The sequence below is a fragment of the Orcinus orca genome, chromosome 14 (genome assembly GCF_937001465.1).
Source record: "Orcinus orca chromosome 14, mOrcOrc1.1, whole genome shotgun sequence".
Lineage (NCBI taxonomy): Eukaryota > Metazoa > Chordata > Mammalia > Artiodactyla > Delphinidae > Orcinus > Orcinus orca.
Genome location: NC_064572.1, coordinates 40,836,644 through 40,852,972, shown reverse-complemented (window position 1 = coordinate 40,852,972; position 16,329 = coordinate 40,836,644).

Sequence of the window (16,329 nt, the reverse complement as noted above, 5' to 3'; positions counted from 1 at the left end):
TCCCTAGGATCCTGGAACAAAATCGATTGCTCACTTTTTCTCTTTATGAATGTGTATAATGTCAGCACACTGCCCAAGCACAAATTGTAGTATATAATAAAAAAAGACTGTTTTTGACTTCCGTATTTCAATATTTGTTAGGCTCTGTAACTGACTGCTTCACTCTTAGATAATAATAATTTCTCCTGTTCCTTCATTTTGCAAGCATAGCCTCAATTGAGATGTTAGGTCAAGTTCCAAAAAAACCTAATAAGCTCCAAAAATAACACTGGCTACTTGGGAGTGGCAGAAGATGCCATGATTCTTCTCTTTTTTATCATTTATTCTAGAGAGACAGAAGAAGAAAACAGGACAGGGAAGTTCTTTCTGGAGCTGGCCCATCCACAAGGTGTCTTGGTGGTCTTCAGCCCTGGCCAATGTTGATAGTGACTCTCTTGGGTATTTTTGCAGAAATTTGGAGGCTCCCCTGCTAAGGCACGATGCATATAATTTCCCACACTCCTTCAACTACCCAGTTCACCCAGTGCCCTGTTTTTAGAGGTCCACATTCACTCTCATTGAAGTTCCATCACCTCTTACTTAGTGTTCTTGAGAAAGCCACAAAATAGCTCCAGGCTGGCTGTCTCTCCCACAGAGTATGCATGTGGTTCCCAGAAAATGCTCATCCCTATTTGAACTGCCAACAGAAGGGAATTCCCAGAAGCAGCAGCAACTTGCCTTCTTCTCTAAAAGTAGAGCAGTTTGCCAGCTTATGTTGCCTGCCCTCCATATACCATCACAGAATTCAGTCCCTTTTCCAGTCTCCCCCATATCTCAAGTCCTCTGTGAGATGAAGTGAAGGAAGTAGCATCCTCACCCATCTACCCCACCTTGGTGGGAACCAGATAAATCAGGTAACATGTCAGTTCTTGCCAAAGAAATTTCATTATGGTACCTTATTTTCATCTCCATTCTCTCAATCTTTTATAGCTTAGATTTGTTTCAGGATTCACTGTTTAAAGTGACCATGAGTCATGAAATCAGTTACCAGTCACTTATTATGAAATCCTGCCTTTTAGTCTGGTATAATTTACTTTACAAGCAACATCTTTAGCGCTTTGGTTTCCTAATTAAAACTTTAATTTCAATATCCTATTACACACAAATTCACACACATGCATGTAAAATAGTTGGGAGCAGAAAATGCTTTTCCCAAGTAATCTTAAATTTGGGTAAGCCCCACCTCCTGGGATTGGTAAGAAATCCAATATCAACTAACCACTTATGCCATGAAGATTGTGTGGATTTTTGCCCCTGTGCTGTGACAGTTTACTGGGAATGGCATTAGTAAGGAGGAGTGACTTCCTGATAAACTAATTCACCCCAAAATGATAGCTATGAAAGCTGAATTAACTTAAAATCAAAACAAGAGAACAAAAACCCAAAGTATCTATTCTGAGGGCTTTGGAGACTAAACAAAAGCAGATAATATTTATTAATTTAATTTAATTTTTTAAACATCTTTATTAGAGTATAATTGCTTTACAATGGTGTGTCAGTTTCTGCTTTATAACAAAGTGAATCAGTTATACATATACGTATGTCCCCATATCTCTTCCCTCTTGCATCTCCCGCCCTCCCACCCTCCCTATTCCAGCCCTCTAGGTGGTCACAAAGCACCAAACTGATCTCCCTGTGCTATGTGGCTGCTTCCCACTAGCTATCTATTTTATGTCTGGTAGTGTATATATGTCAATGCCACTCTCTCACTTAGTCCCAGCTTACCCTTCCCCCTCCCCGTATCCTCAAGTCCATTCTCTAGTAGGTCTGCATCTTTATTCCTGTCTTGCCCCTAGGTTCTTCTGACCATTTTCTTTTTTTTTTTTTTTAGATTCCATATATATGTGTTAGCATATGGTATTTGTTTTTCTCTTTCTGACTTACTTCATTCTGTATGACAGTCTCTAGGTCCATCCACCTCACTACAAATAACTCAGTTTCATTCCTTTTTATGGCTGCGTAATATTCCATTGTATATATGTGCCACATCTTCTTTATCCATTCATCTGTTGATGGACACTTAGGTTGCTTCCATGTCCTGGCTATTGTAAATAGAGCTGCAATGAACATTCTGGTACATGTCTCTTTTTGAATTATGGTTTTCTCAGGGTATATGCCCACTAGTGGAATTGCTAGGTCGTATGGTAGTTCTATTTTTAGTTCTTTAAGGAACCTCCATAGTGTTCTCCACCAGCAGTGCAAGAGTGTTCCCTTTTCTCCACACCCTCTCCAGCATTTATTGTTTCTAGACTTTTTGATGATGGCCATTCTGACTGGTGTGAGATGATATCTCATTGTGGTTTTGATTTGCATTTCTCTAATGATTAATGAGGTTGAGCGTTCTTTCATGTGTTTGTTGGCAATCTGTATATCTTCTTTGAAGAAATGTCTATTTAGGTCTTCTGCCCATTTTTGGATTGTTTTTTGTGTGTTTTTGATATTGAGCTACATGAATTGCTTGCATGTTTTGGAGATTAATCCTTTGTCGGTTGCCTCATTTGCAAATATTTTCTCCCATTCTGAGGGCTGTCTTTTCATCTGGTTTATGGTTTCTTTTGTTGTGCAAAAGCTTTAAGTTTCATTAGGTCCCATTTGTTTATTTTTGTTTTTATTTCCATTTCTCTAGGAGGTGGGTCTTGCTGTGATTTATGTCATGGAGTGTTCTGCCTATGTTTCCCTCTAAGAGTTTGATGGTGTCTGGCCTTACATTTAGGTCTTTAATCCATTTTGAGTTTATTTTTGTGTGTTAGGGAGTGTTCTAATTTCATTCTTTAACATGTAGCTGTCCTGTGTTCCCAGCACCACTTATTGAAGAGGCTGTCTTTTCTACACTGTATATTCTTGCCTCCTTTATCAAAGATAAGGTGACCATATGTGCGTGGGTTTGTCTCTGGGCTTTCTATCCTGTTCTGTTGATCTATATTTCTGTTTTTGTGCCAGTACCATACTGTCTTGATTACTGTAGCTTTGTAGTATACTCTGAAGTCAGGGAGCCTGATTCCTCCAGCTCCGTTTTTCTTTCTCAAGATTGCTTTGGCTATTCGGGGTCTTTTGTGTTTCCATACAAATTGTGAAATTTTTTGTTCTAGTTCTGTGAAAAATACCAGTGGTAGTTTGATAGGGATTGCATTGAACGTGTAGATTGCTTTGGGTAGTAGAGTCATTTTCACAATGTTGATTCTTCCAATCCAAGAACATGGTATATCTCTCCATCTATTTGTATCATTTTTAATTTCTTTCATCAGTGTCTTATAATTTTCTGCATACAGGTCTTTTGTCTCCTTAGGTAGGTTTATTCCTACATATTTTATTCTTTTTGTTTCAATGGTAAATGGGAGTGTTTTCTTAATTTCACTTTCAGATTTTTCATCATTAGTGGATAGGAATGCAAGAGACTTCTGTGCATTGATTTTGTATCCTGCTACTTTACCAAATTCATTGATTAGCTCTAGTAGTTTTCTGGTAGCATCTTTAGGATTCTCTACGTATAGTATCATGTCATCAAAAGCAGATAATATTTAGAGGGGAGTCAAAATTTAGACACAGTGTCTAGTGGGAAGTGAGTTCCTCCCCACCTTTTTTTTCCCTGTGCTATCTTTTGCTTTCCTTCTCTTTCTGTCGTTCCCTCTTTCTACTTTTCTTTCTTCCTTTCTTCCTTCCTTCCTTCTTTCCCCTCCTTCCCTCCTTTCTACTCTCTCTCTCTTACATTTTACATCAAGGGCAGCCATAGTTACGATGATCACAATTGCTTCAGGCAACTACAACTTTGATAGAAAATCCACTAGTTTTCTTATTCAGGGGAGAGAACCCTGGCACTACAAGGATGAGCAGAAAAAGAGAGAGAAACACTAGAAATGAAAGATCAAAAGAGAAGTACAGTTATGGAACACTAATTCTATATGTAAACTCTGTGAAAGTTTGTGACTGACTTCTAAATCACATATATGTGAGGTAAACTGAAAGTAGCTTGAACTTGAGCTCAAAGAACTGAACTGGCATTTGGACCACTGCTCACCACAGATGATCAGCTGGATTTGAGTCTAACAAGTCAATTGCCTGCTTAAAAAAATCAACAACCTCTGGGGAAATATGAGAATCCAGAATCCTCACAACATAACATTCAGAATGTTATGAATCCAAGATGCAATCCAAAGTTACTTGGCATATGAAGAACAAGAAGAAAGGTATGGAACAGATGCCAATTTTGAGATGATATAGATGCTAGCAATATCAGATAAGGACATTAAAAAGTCTATTACATGTATGCACACTGAAATAAAGTAAAATACACATACAACACACTTAAATTGAAAAGATAATAAATGTCAGCAAAGAAACAGATAATAAAAAAAATTAAGAAGTTGGACCATCGAGACCTGAAAAATTCAATATGTGAAGTAAATTTTTCAACAGATGGGTTTAATAAGTGTAGCAATGAAAAGGAAAGAATCAGTGAATGCAAAGATGGATTAATATAAATCATAGAATCTAAAGACAAGAAAGAAAAGTATCAAAATAAGTTAAACAGTCTGGGAATCCTGAGGAAAATTTCAAAAGGTTCAGAAGAGAGGGAGAGAGAAGAGGGAGAACAATATTTAAAGAATTAATGTCAAAAACTTCCCAAATTTGTTCAAAAACAAATATACAGATTTGAGCAGCTCAGTAAACACCAAACATGATACATTTGAGGAGAACCACACCTAGGCACATCATAATCAAATTGCTAAAACACAGTACAAAGAGAAAAAGTTTGAAAGCAACCAGTGAATATCAACACATTACATACAGGGAAATAATAATTTGGATGACAACAGACTTCTGCTTAGAAACAGGGGAGGTCAAAAGATGGTGAATAACATCTTTAAAAAGAATAAGAAAGGGCTTCCCTGGTGGCGCAGTGGTTGAGAGTCCACCTGCCGATGCAGGGGACACGGGTTCGTGCCCCGGTCCAGGAGGATCCCACATGCCGCGGAGCGGCTGGGCCCGTGAGCCATGGCTGCTGAGCCTGCGCGTCCGGAGCCTGTGCTCTGCAATGGGAGAGGCCACAACAGTGAGAGGCCCGCGTACCGCAAAAAAACAGAACAAACAAACAAACAAAAGACTAAGAAAAAAAGACATCAGTCAACCCAGAATTCTGTAAGCAGCAGATAGCTTAATAAATGAAGGGAAAATAAAAACACTTGTAGTTAAAGGAAAAATAGAGTAATTCATTGTCACCAGACTTTGTAGCACAAGAAATGTTCACAGGAAAATTTTCAGCATGAGTGAAAACTAGACTCTTCAGAAATAAATGAAAAGCATTTGAAATGGTAAACATAAAACATTATTTTTTTCTCTTAGCTTCTTTACAAATATATATGCTACAAAAAAATACATAAAAAATGTAAAGTATCTTACTTGTGTAAGTGGATGCAATACATATAACAACTATATGGAAAAGGAGGTGAAAAGATTAAAGAGCCTACATGGTTGCAGAGCTTGTATATTGCACATGAAGTAATACTATATAAATTCCAGGTAGAATTTGAAAATTTAAGATTGTATGTTGTAATCTCCATAGCAACCAGTATAAAGTAATGGACAAAGGTATTTTAACTCCTTGTTAAAATGAGAAATCTGCAAGATGGCCAGGAAGGAGGACATCCCTCCCTTCCTAACTCCCCCCAGTTCAATTTAAGTAAACCCTCCCTTTCAATGATTCCTGTGGGAAGTTTGTTAATACAACAAAACGTGCTCAGAGAGGAGTGGCCAGGTTCAGCTAATTGTTTCTCTCTCAGGATTTGATGCTGCTTTCCCAGCTAGCTGCTTAGTACACAAGTTCATTGTGACTCTTTCTGTCAGACACGTGAAATTGCTGGGCTGCCAGTCAGAAGATTTAGAAGAAAATGTAGTAAATTATAGATTAGATGTACATGAAATACATGTAGAAAATAAAACCTAAGCAGCCCTGTCATAGAGTGAAGGGAATACAAGGTAATTCTCTGACGGCTGTTGCTACTGTGATTTTATTTATTATATGTTATAAATCTGAAAGTATGCATTTACTTTATTGTTTTTGCAATACTTTAAAAAAATTTTTTTTTTTTTGCAGTAAGCCCTTTGGCAGTAGTGAACAACAAAAGTAAGAGCAAATTTCATTAAAAAAAAAAAAGTGCTGAAATTCCATCTCTTACAAAAGCTGATGACAAGCCTGTAGCTTAATTTTTTATCAAAATTTACTTTTTACTATGGGGCCATAGTACTTTTTCTTGCTGCATGGGAACAAGAAGTCAAAAATTGCTAAGAAGTGTTGGAATCCACTATTAAACTTAGTACTTTGACTGGATTGCACTGGCTAGGATATCCAATACAGAGTTGAACAAAAGTGATGAGACCTTCGTTTCATTTTTTAACTTACAAAGAAAACTCAGTATTTCAAAAATAAATATGATGTTTACTGTAGATATTTTAGAAGTACTCATACTAGTTTGCTATTTATTTTTTAAACATAAATGGTTATAGAATTTCACCAAATGCTTTTTCTACATGTCATAGTGATCACATGGTTTTTCTCCTTTCTTTTTGTGTGTCAGTAACATTATTGATTTTCAAATGTTAACTCAGCATTACAGATCCAGATAAGCCTTACTAGGTCATGATAGATTATCTTTTTAATATATCATTGAATTTGATTCACTAATATTATGTTTAGAATTTCTGTATCAGAACTATGGTATAGGTATCCAATATAATAAAACCAATGTCTATTAACTCAGAGATATTTTAAATGATATTATTTAACATCTAGGTACCCTCTTTCTCCTTCAAAATTGTCTCATCATGAAAGATAAATTATATGGCACATAATAATATACCATAGCGTAAAATAAGAAGAGCACAGTCAAAAGATTCTGAGGTATAGCAAAGTTCTGGGAAGGATAAGGAAAACACTGGTTGAGGATACAATGCCTAAAATATCTTGGCATCTTCAATAAAATAGAAAAAGACATAACCTCAGTGAAACAAGAGTAGAAAACCTTAAGCCAATGAAAGATAGAGATGGAAATTCAACAGAATGCAATAAGGAATGAAAAAGATGAGCTTTACAGAGAGGTGGATGATCACAGAAGGAGTTACAAGGCATCTATACAACCAAAAAACAGAATTAACATCCATGTTAGAGCATAAAAAAAGAGCAGGTCTGAAATGGCTGAACACAAAATCAGTAGGACTTTCAGTTCAAATGGCAATTTAAAACCACACATTTAACTTGCCTCTCTAACAACCCCACTAAAATGAATAATGAAATATAAAATTGGTAGAAACATGTATCACCACATGAAACTAAGGAAACATGGCACCCAAAGGCAAAAGAAAAATTCAAAGGCTCTGTGAACTAGAGCATAAAAGCTCTGGATAAAAGGAAGGGCCAACGGTCTCCAACAGAGCCGGCTGTGCTTAGGAGTGGGTGGACTTCCTCCAGCAAATCCTCAACATCAATTCCAAATTTCAAGAAGCAGGACCTGAAGGCAACCTTCGGCCACTGCATAACTGGCTCAGTTCAAACGCAGCCCTACAAGGGCGAGTGGTAACCAGCACAGCAGACCTGTTCTTGCGAACATTGCTCTAAAGAAGGGAGGAGGTCCTGTTCTAACTGGCTGCAAATGAGGGATGAACTTCTCCTTAAAAAATGCATATAGTAATCAGATATCTCTAAGCTATCATAAAAAAAGCAAAGATAAAAACAAGAGAGAGAGAGAAAAAAAGAAATCCACAGAAAAAGAAAGCCAGAGAAAAGGCCTTCTGTACCTTCAGAGTGTGCAGGTACATTTACCTCTTATGCTTGGACCACTATACATCCATGCAAAACAGAAAAGTCAGCAAATGTAAACATGTTCTTCTCACTCATCCAGCCCTAGAAATCTGAACAGTGCTCTTCATGGTCTCTAACCATGCCCATCTTGATTCCCAATATTAGACAGACATGGAGCTCCCTCTTTAATGAGAGCAAACAGAAAAAAAAAAACATATATATATATATATATTTTTTTTTTTTAAACTGAGGAATAAGAATAAATGTTTCCTTCTAAGACATTATTCTAAGAAGAGGTATTCTAAGGTCCTGAAGGTATTCTAAGAAATACCTTCAGGAAATAGTTTACTTCATATACTTATTAAGATCTGAGATTAAAATAAATGTGTGAAAAGAAGTAAATGAACAATGAGAAAATATTGTTTTAAGATGAAAAATTAGATTATCAAAAAGTGTAAAGTCAATGAAGGTTGGGAATATCAGAAACAGTGATATTCTGTGGAAGCCCAGAAAACTATGGAAAGACAAAGAAATTGTGGGAGACAAAGGGTGGATTAAAAAATCAAGTTTGTAAAATATCAAGTGGAGCCCAACAGAAAAGGATAAGGAGATAAATGCAAGTTCAAGGACAGAATCTATGAACACAAGAGTATTTATGGAGAAAGACACACACATTCAAGAAAAGGACTATAGAATAGATGAATAAGCAATAAATAAAGAAAAAAAAGAGAAATTTTACTGAGTTGAGGATTGAGGCTTCACACTGAAAATTTTTATTAAAGAAGTCTACCCAGACTGTTGATGGTGAACTTTCTGAAATTAAAAAAAAATGAAAGGAAAAAAGAGAATCTGAATTCTTATTTAAATGACTCACTGAGCATAAAAATTTCCCTCTTCTTTCTCTCAAAATCTCATGAAAATGACAAAATTTCTCTGATGTAGGGGAAAAAAGGTAATGCTACAATATTAAGAATGCCTTCAAAAGCAAAGAAATATAGAGTATTTCTGGACAATATTAAGCTAATACAATAATATTGATCACCATACCTAATATGTCTGAGGAACCTTGAAACTTATGAAACAGATGAGAGAACGTCTGAAAAATTAAGTTTGTCCAAAAGAGACCCTCAAAAACAAGGTCACAGAGAGCAAGAGCAAAGGAGCTAGAACAGAGTGTGGGCTTTTTTTAATGTGTAATTAAAGGATTACAAAATAGTTACTGCAGGTCCCTGCTTTCAGGCCTGCTGTCTGTTATATTTTCCAACTGGATAAAATCTGCAGGGCCACTTTTTACTGACTGTGGGAATTCAGCCAAAGGGTCTATAAAGGGGTGACTTCAGACTTTTGTCCCCCCTATGGGGGACAGGGCCACTTACATTGTCCACATAGGTTCTTTCTGCACCTTTAAGGTACAGCCTGCCTACTTTTACCTTCCTGTCCACTGGACAGAGCTGGTCTCAGCACTCATCATTGTGGCAATAACTACTGTCATATGTGCCAAGGAAATTTTCATGAACAATGATCACAGCTAAATCTATAAGTGTATTAATATATGGAAATGAGCAAGGAAAAAAATCATCAGACATTGGAGGAAAAAAATAATTTAAAAAATTTAACACTATGAAAGGGAGAAATCAAAATCAACAAACAGGATAACTTACACTAGCGGAATCAGAGTTAGCACTGAATACAGGAAGATTTTTTAACTGTCTTGTATTCATATTTTCATAGAATGAAAGGATGCTCTGAAAAATAGAAAGTAATTGTTTCTTTAAATTAAAAACATGATTACTAAGGTTAAAAATACAATAATAACACAAAGGTTGGATAGCAAAATTGTCATGGATAAAGATTATTTTTGTGATTGGGAAGATAAAGCTGAAGAATGATCCCAATGTACAGTTTAAAATTTCAAAGCAATAAGAGTTGAAAGATACTAAGCAGAAGACATGGAGGTTAGATCTACAGTCGCCAATATCCTTTTAAGATTCCGACTGACATCCAACTTCTCATCTCAAACGCTGAATTCTAGAAAGTAGCAAATAAGAATGAAGGATTTTTGAACTAAAAAAACCCTATCCCTATCAAAACTTTGATCCAACTATGAGAAAAAATAGACTTTTTAGACATCAATGGAAAAAAGCTATATTTTACTTACACTTCTTTTTTCACAAAATGTATTCACTAACATATCCTTGAAAACTGAGAAATGAATCTTAGTATGTGGAGGATACATAATGACAAAAGTAATTAACTTTAAATAGTCATAGGTAATAATGCTATGGAACCTAATCCAGCTGTTAAATAAGTGTTCTAGGGCTTCCCTGGTGGCGCAGTGGTTGAGAGTCCGCCTGCCGATGCAGGGGACACAGGTTTGTGCCCCGGTCCGGGAAGATCCCACATGTCGTGGAGCGGCTAGGTCCGTGAGCCATGGCCGCTGAGCCTGTGCGTCTGGAGCCTGTGCTCCGCAACGGGAGAGGCCACAACAGTGAGAGGCCCGCGTACCGCAAAAAATAAATAAATAAATAAGTGTTCTAGTCCCAAAAAATTAGGGTCCAAGAGGAAGAGAAGAATTCAAATCCTATGGAAAACAGTGTGGAGGTTCTTCAGAAAACTAAAAATAGAATTACCATATGATCCAGCAATCCCACTCCTGGGCATACACTATAACTCAAAAAGATACATGTACCGCTATGTTCATAGCAGCACTATTCACAATAGCCAAAACATGGAAACAACCTAAATGTCCATCAACAGATGAATGGATAAAGAAGATGTGGTACATATATACAGTACAATGGAATACTACTCAGCCATAAAAAAGAATGAAATAATACCATTTGCAGCAACATGGATGCAACTAGAGATTATCATACTAAGTGAAGTAAGTCAGAAAGAGAAAGACAAATACCATATGATAACCCTTCTATGTAGAATCTAAAATATGGCACAAATGAACCTACTTACAAAACAGAAACAGACTCACAGACATAGAGAACAGACTTGTGGCTGGGGGGCGGGGGAAGGACTGGGAGTGTGGGATGGGCAGATGCAAACTATTATATACAGGATGGCTAAACAACAAGGTCCTACCATATAGCACAGGGTATCCTGCGATAAACCATAATGGAAAAGAATATATAAAAGAAAAGAGTGTAAAAAAAATACCCATTTCAAAGCTATAAGACCAAAGAATAAAACTGACAGATTACAAAATTTAAAAAAAAGAAAAAGAGAGAGAGAGAGAATTCAAATCCTACTAGAGTTTTTGCCTGTTCTATGGGACTCTAGGGTTGGGCTATGGTTAGCAATCCAGTTTTGACAAATGTGTCTGCTTAAAAGTTAATGTAATAACTAGTAGAACAGATGTGTGAAGTAGAAAGTCCAATCCATGAGGACAACAGAAAAAGATCAGTCTAACAAAACTCAGGGTAAAGGAAAAAAAATCCATTGTAACTTAATGAAATAAAGCTTAATAAAGAGAAAACATAAACTGTGTCTAGAAACGTTGTTGATTATATTTTATGAAAATCCTCTCATTTAAAACGTCCTGGAAATAGCAGATAAAATTCAATAAAGATTACTTTACTTGCCTAGCTGAATTTTCAAGAATGTTAGAGAAATCTTTATAGTCTGACATCTAGTAATTGGGATCACAAGCTACAACTGAAGATCTGGCTGTACTAAGGGCATTTTCCAGTTATAATAAAACCAGGTTTGGCTCTTAACAACCTCAAGATCTATAGGAGAAAGGGTCTTAGGTGAATATAGGTGGGAGTTAGATTGAATCCACCATATAAATCCCTCAGAAGGTTATACTGTCAGGTAAAGATACTTGTTTTCAAAGAAAGGTAACACAAAACTTTGATTGCTCTAACCAAAAGCAAAAAGTCATAATTTCAGTCTTGCTCATACACAGGTAAGGGGATTAAATTTATTTGAATGTTCCAGAAAGTACCAATTCTGGATGTTAACTTAAAGAGGTTCCAGGTTCTTGACATCCTTTTCAGGAGAAAAAAGAAGACAGCCTTCTCAACTTTGTCACTAATAAATACCTGGTGAAAATGAGCTCATGCACAGAAAGAAGTCATTAAAAGCTAAAGTAAGCTGAAACAACAATCAACAGAATTAAATCTCCAAGGAGTTTAGACAGAGGAAAAATTAGATACAGAACATGAGACTTTTACTTAAAATGTTTAAAGAAATAAAAGAGAATCTAAAATATGTAAAAGAAGATGCTATTTATGAAGAACATGAGTATGTGAAAAATGAACCAAATCAAACACGTTCTGAAAATTAAAAATTATACTCATTTAAATTAAAAACTCAGTGAATAGGTTAAAACACAGAATCGACATAACTGGATAGAGAAATAGTGAAAGAAAAGATTGATTTCAAGAAATAACCCAAAGGCAACACAGCAATTAAGCATATGAAAGACAGATTGAGACCCAGTGGTAGACAGACTGATAAGGACCAACATACATGCAACTGGGGTCCAGAAAAAAAGAGAATGAAGGAGAGACACTATATATTTAGTTAAGTCTATAACTAATCAAATGCCTCACTCTTCAAATCCTAGAAATAAACCAAATCCTAATCAAAAAAACTAAAATGAAAATCATACCTGAGTGCTAGCTACCATAACAAACCCTAAAATGTTTCATGGCTCAAACCTGATAGAAGTTAATTTCTTGTTCACATAAAATCCAAAATGAGAATGTTGATTATCGAGTGTCATCTATCATTTCTGCTCACATTTTTTTGGCTGGAAAATAGCTCATCAGTCACAACAAGGTGCAAAGAAGAGTGGAAAATGCAGGGTAGCTTTGAACCCAGGAAAAGTAAGAAAAGGACATTGATGAATGCACAGTGTTTTATCTGAAACACCTTACCCTTCTCATCATGAAATATTCATTTTATCCTTCCCCCTATAGAAGGAGATAACCCATGCCTATCTGGTTCAAAGTTCGGTATTTCCAGATGATTCCCATTCCTCTCCATCAGGTTTGTTTGTAAATCACCATGGGCCAGTGATCTGGGAATAAAAATATTTTATTTGCTCTAATACACAGTGGTGGAAAAGGCATAGAATCTAACCGGGCAGGTTCTGTGAAAATCAGCTGCTTGTATGTGGAATGATTTTCATTCTTCTCTCTGGCCAAATCTGAAGTGGGTAAGGGCACACATATTCTCTCAGATATTAGGAGTTACTATAAAGTTATGTAGTAACTAAACTAGAGTATTAATACCACAGTAGTAGCAGTGCCAAAGGTTTGATGGTGGAACTTGATGATGGAACAAGTTTTTAGTATCACTTAATGTGCTTCAGAGCCTCAAAAAGAAGAAATCTGAATTTGTTGGTAACAGAAAAGGTGCAAAAATGCATAAAAATAGATGAATAGGTCATTGAAACAGAATAAGACAGTCAATGTATATATGCCAATTTAATATATGCAGAAAGTGGCTTTTCAAATAGGTGAGAAAGGAATAGATTATTCGGTTATTCAAAAAATGGTATTGGGACAACCCACCACTATTCACTTGGGATTAAAATATAAATATCTCACACCATACATAGAAACAGATTCTAGATAGATAACATAACTTTTCAATGCTATAAAATATACTATAAAACATAGAGAATATTTTCATATTCTTATATAAGGTAAAATCTTTCCTAATGAATATTTAAAAAAAGAAACTAGAGGCTACAAATTTGACAAAATAGATTGTATATATTCCAAATGAAGTTTTGTTTTGTTTTTTAATTACAGAAGATGTGGTAAACAAAGCCAGCAGGCAAGGAAGCTTGAAAAATGTAATCCTCTGAAATACAGAGCAGCGGAGATAAGAGGAATGGATTTTTGGTAACAAATAGACTGATACAAAGTGCATTTTAGACTGAAGAACAGAGTTCATTAAATGAGTGGGTCATTTCACACAAAAGGCTATTCTTATTTCAACAAAAGGGAAAAAGTTAAGCAGGCCCCTCAATCTGTATATATGCTTTCAGTTATGGAAAAAGACAAGACTGCAAACAATGACCTGAGGTTTAGTGCTTAAGATCACCCATGTTTTAAATGTGGAATATTTTGCTTGTAGCAAAGACAGCGGTTATGTCTATTTCAGGCTGAGGAACACACCAAGTGCTATCAAAGAGCACGCGTGTAATCACAATGGGCCACTTAAATTTGAATGGCACTTTGATAACTGCACAGTGCTTTTGGTTGTGTTATCTCATTTAATCCTCTCAAAACTACACTAGTCAGATAATATTGACCTTCTTTGTTTAAGAGAAATAAAGTCTCAAAGAGAGTTAGACTACTTCCAAAAGGTCAGACAGTGAAGGCAGGAGTCAGGATTTAAATCCAGATCTTCCTTGGACACAAAAGCAGTGATATTTCCACCCCTTCAACTATGACCTCTCCCTCTTTATTCAATTGAGTTTAAAACATAGACATCATGGCTCAAGGAAAATGATTTGCAACATACATAATACATAAAGCATTCATGGCTACACTCTTTAATGTGCTCCTTTGCACCGAAAGATAAAAGGCAAAGAAACCAACAGAAGCATAAGTAAATGACAAAAATGGATAATTTAAAGATAAAATGTATAAATGTTCAGAATAAACTACATTCTCTCATACTGATAATTAGGAAGATGCAAACTGAAAATGTAACTGCTACCTCATTTCTTGCCTATCAATTTGGTAAAGACATTTGATTATATTTTGTGTTGGATATTTATATATTTCAGTGTTATACAGTGTGTCACTTGATGGTCAGAATACAAGAGAGATGCTATTGATTGATCAGAAATTGATCAATTGATTAGAAAGCAACCCACGTGGTTTTTCCTACTAATCAAGACCAAGAACTTGCCAGAGAAGAGAGTGAGGCTTTATCTTCAACTCTCATTTCTATCAGAGAAGATCTGCTTATATGTTAAATCTCTGGATAAGAGTTTATTTTTAAAAAAATTATTCTGTCAAGAAGAAAAAGAGGAGGAGAAGGAGAAAAAGGAAGAGGAGGAAGAAGAGGACAAAGAAGGAGGAGAAAGGAAAAGAAAACAATGAAGAAAAATAAAGGTGTTGGAAAATCCTTGTTGCATTGGAGAGAGTGCAGGCATTGCGGAAAGCAGTTTCAATTTGACATTTCTTCCACCTCTCATTTCCTATGTGACCATGTATAATTTGCATAACATGTATGAGCCCCAATCTATTCATTTATGCCAATATTTTACAATTTCTACAAAAGCTAAAAAAAAAAAGCCTTCAGAGGATAGACTGGTAACTCAACTGATTGAAGGAAACTAGTGTAATCACAGTAGGGTGTAGTAGGTTCTAGAAGCAACTAGAGAGTAAAAGCACACTAAAGGAATTCGAATACAAAAGTTATTAAAAATATCATGCAAGCTAAGTAGGTCATCTCTTGGCACAGCTGACTGGACTGCGTTGGGAGTTTGAGCCCCTGATTTACAATTACGTTACATGGTAGGTTTAGTCCAACTTTAGGGCGTAGTGCTGTTTTATGGCTACAAGTATAAATCAATCAACTTAAAATGTGGAACAAATCACTTGAATGGTCTTATTTTATGGAAATACTCAAATAGAACCTGAGTGATAAATCATCTTTCATTTTGAATGGTGAGCCAGTCCTCAACAAGGATGAGTCTCTTTAAAAGATTTATTGCCTTAACTGAATATTAATTAACTTTATTTTATATGTCTGCAAATGTTCTAAAGCTTCATTAAAAGTTTTCTTCTTGATTAGGCTCTCAATAAACATATTGATTAATATTACAAAAAAAGAAAAGATCTGAGGAAGGCTCCTCTGTGGAGGACATCTGCTGTTTCTATTTGCCTTGGGTTCGTTCTACCTTTTCTGCAAAGAGTACCTCGACTTACCTCCAAGGATTTCCTCCACAAATCCTTAGGTGACATCACTGCAGTGACACTAGGCTTTTCCCATTGTCCATGCTGCCCTGACTCAAAGCGCCCTTGTCCCTCCTTTGCTAGCTCTGGGAATAAGAAACCAAGGGCTCACGATGAGGAGCAAGCCCAAGTATCAAACATCAGCAGTTATTTTTCTCAGTCTCTCCTCTCTCTGCATCTGCTCTATCTTTCATTGCATCATTAAGGGCCCATTTCTCTACTGCCATCAGTTCCTGCCATTTGTATCTGGGAATTCAGATATCTAATGAGAGACTATTTATCAAAGCCACCCCAAAACTGCTTCCCCCAGTGCCTGTGCTCTCTCTCCAATACAAAGAATGATGATGGGTCCCACTTGGGTCAGACTCCCACCACTGGACCAGCCCACTTGGGCTACAGCCACACCGCTCCCACTGCAACTGTGTTGATGGGGTTTGGAGAAGGAGGGACTATTCTCAGGAGGAAAAAAAAAAAGGGTGCTAGAAATGCAAACAGATAGGCATCTGCCACAAAGCCTGGAGATAGAGTGCCATGAACGGCAAAGGAAGGAAAATGCCA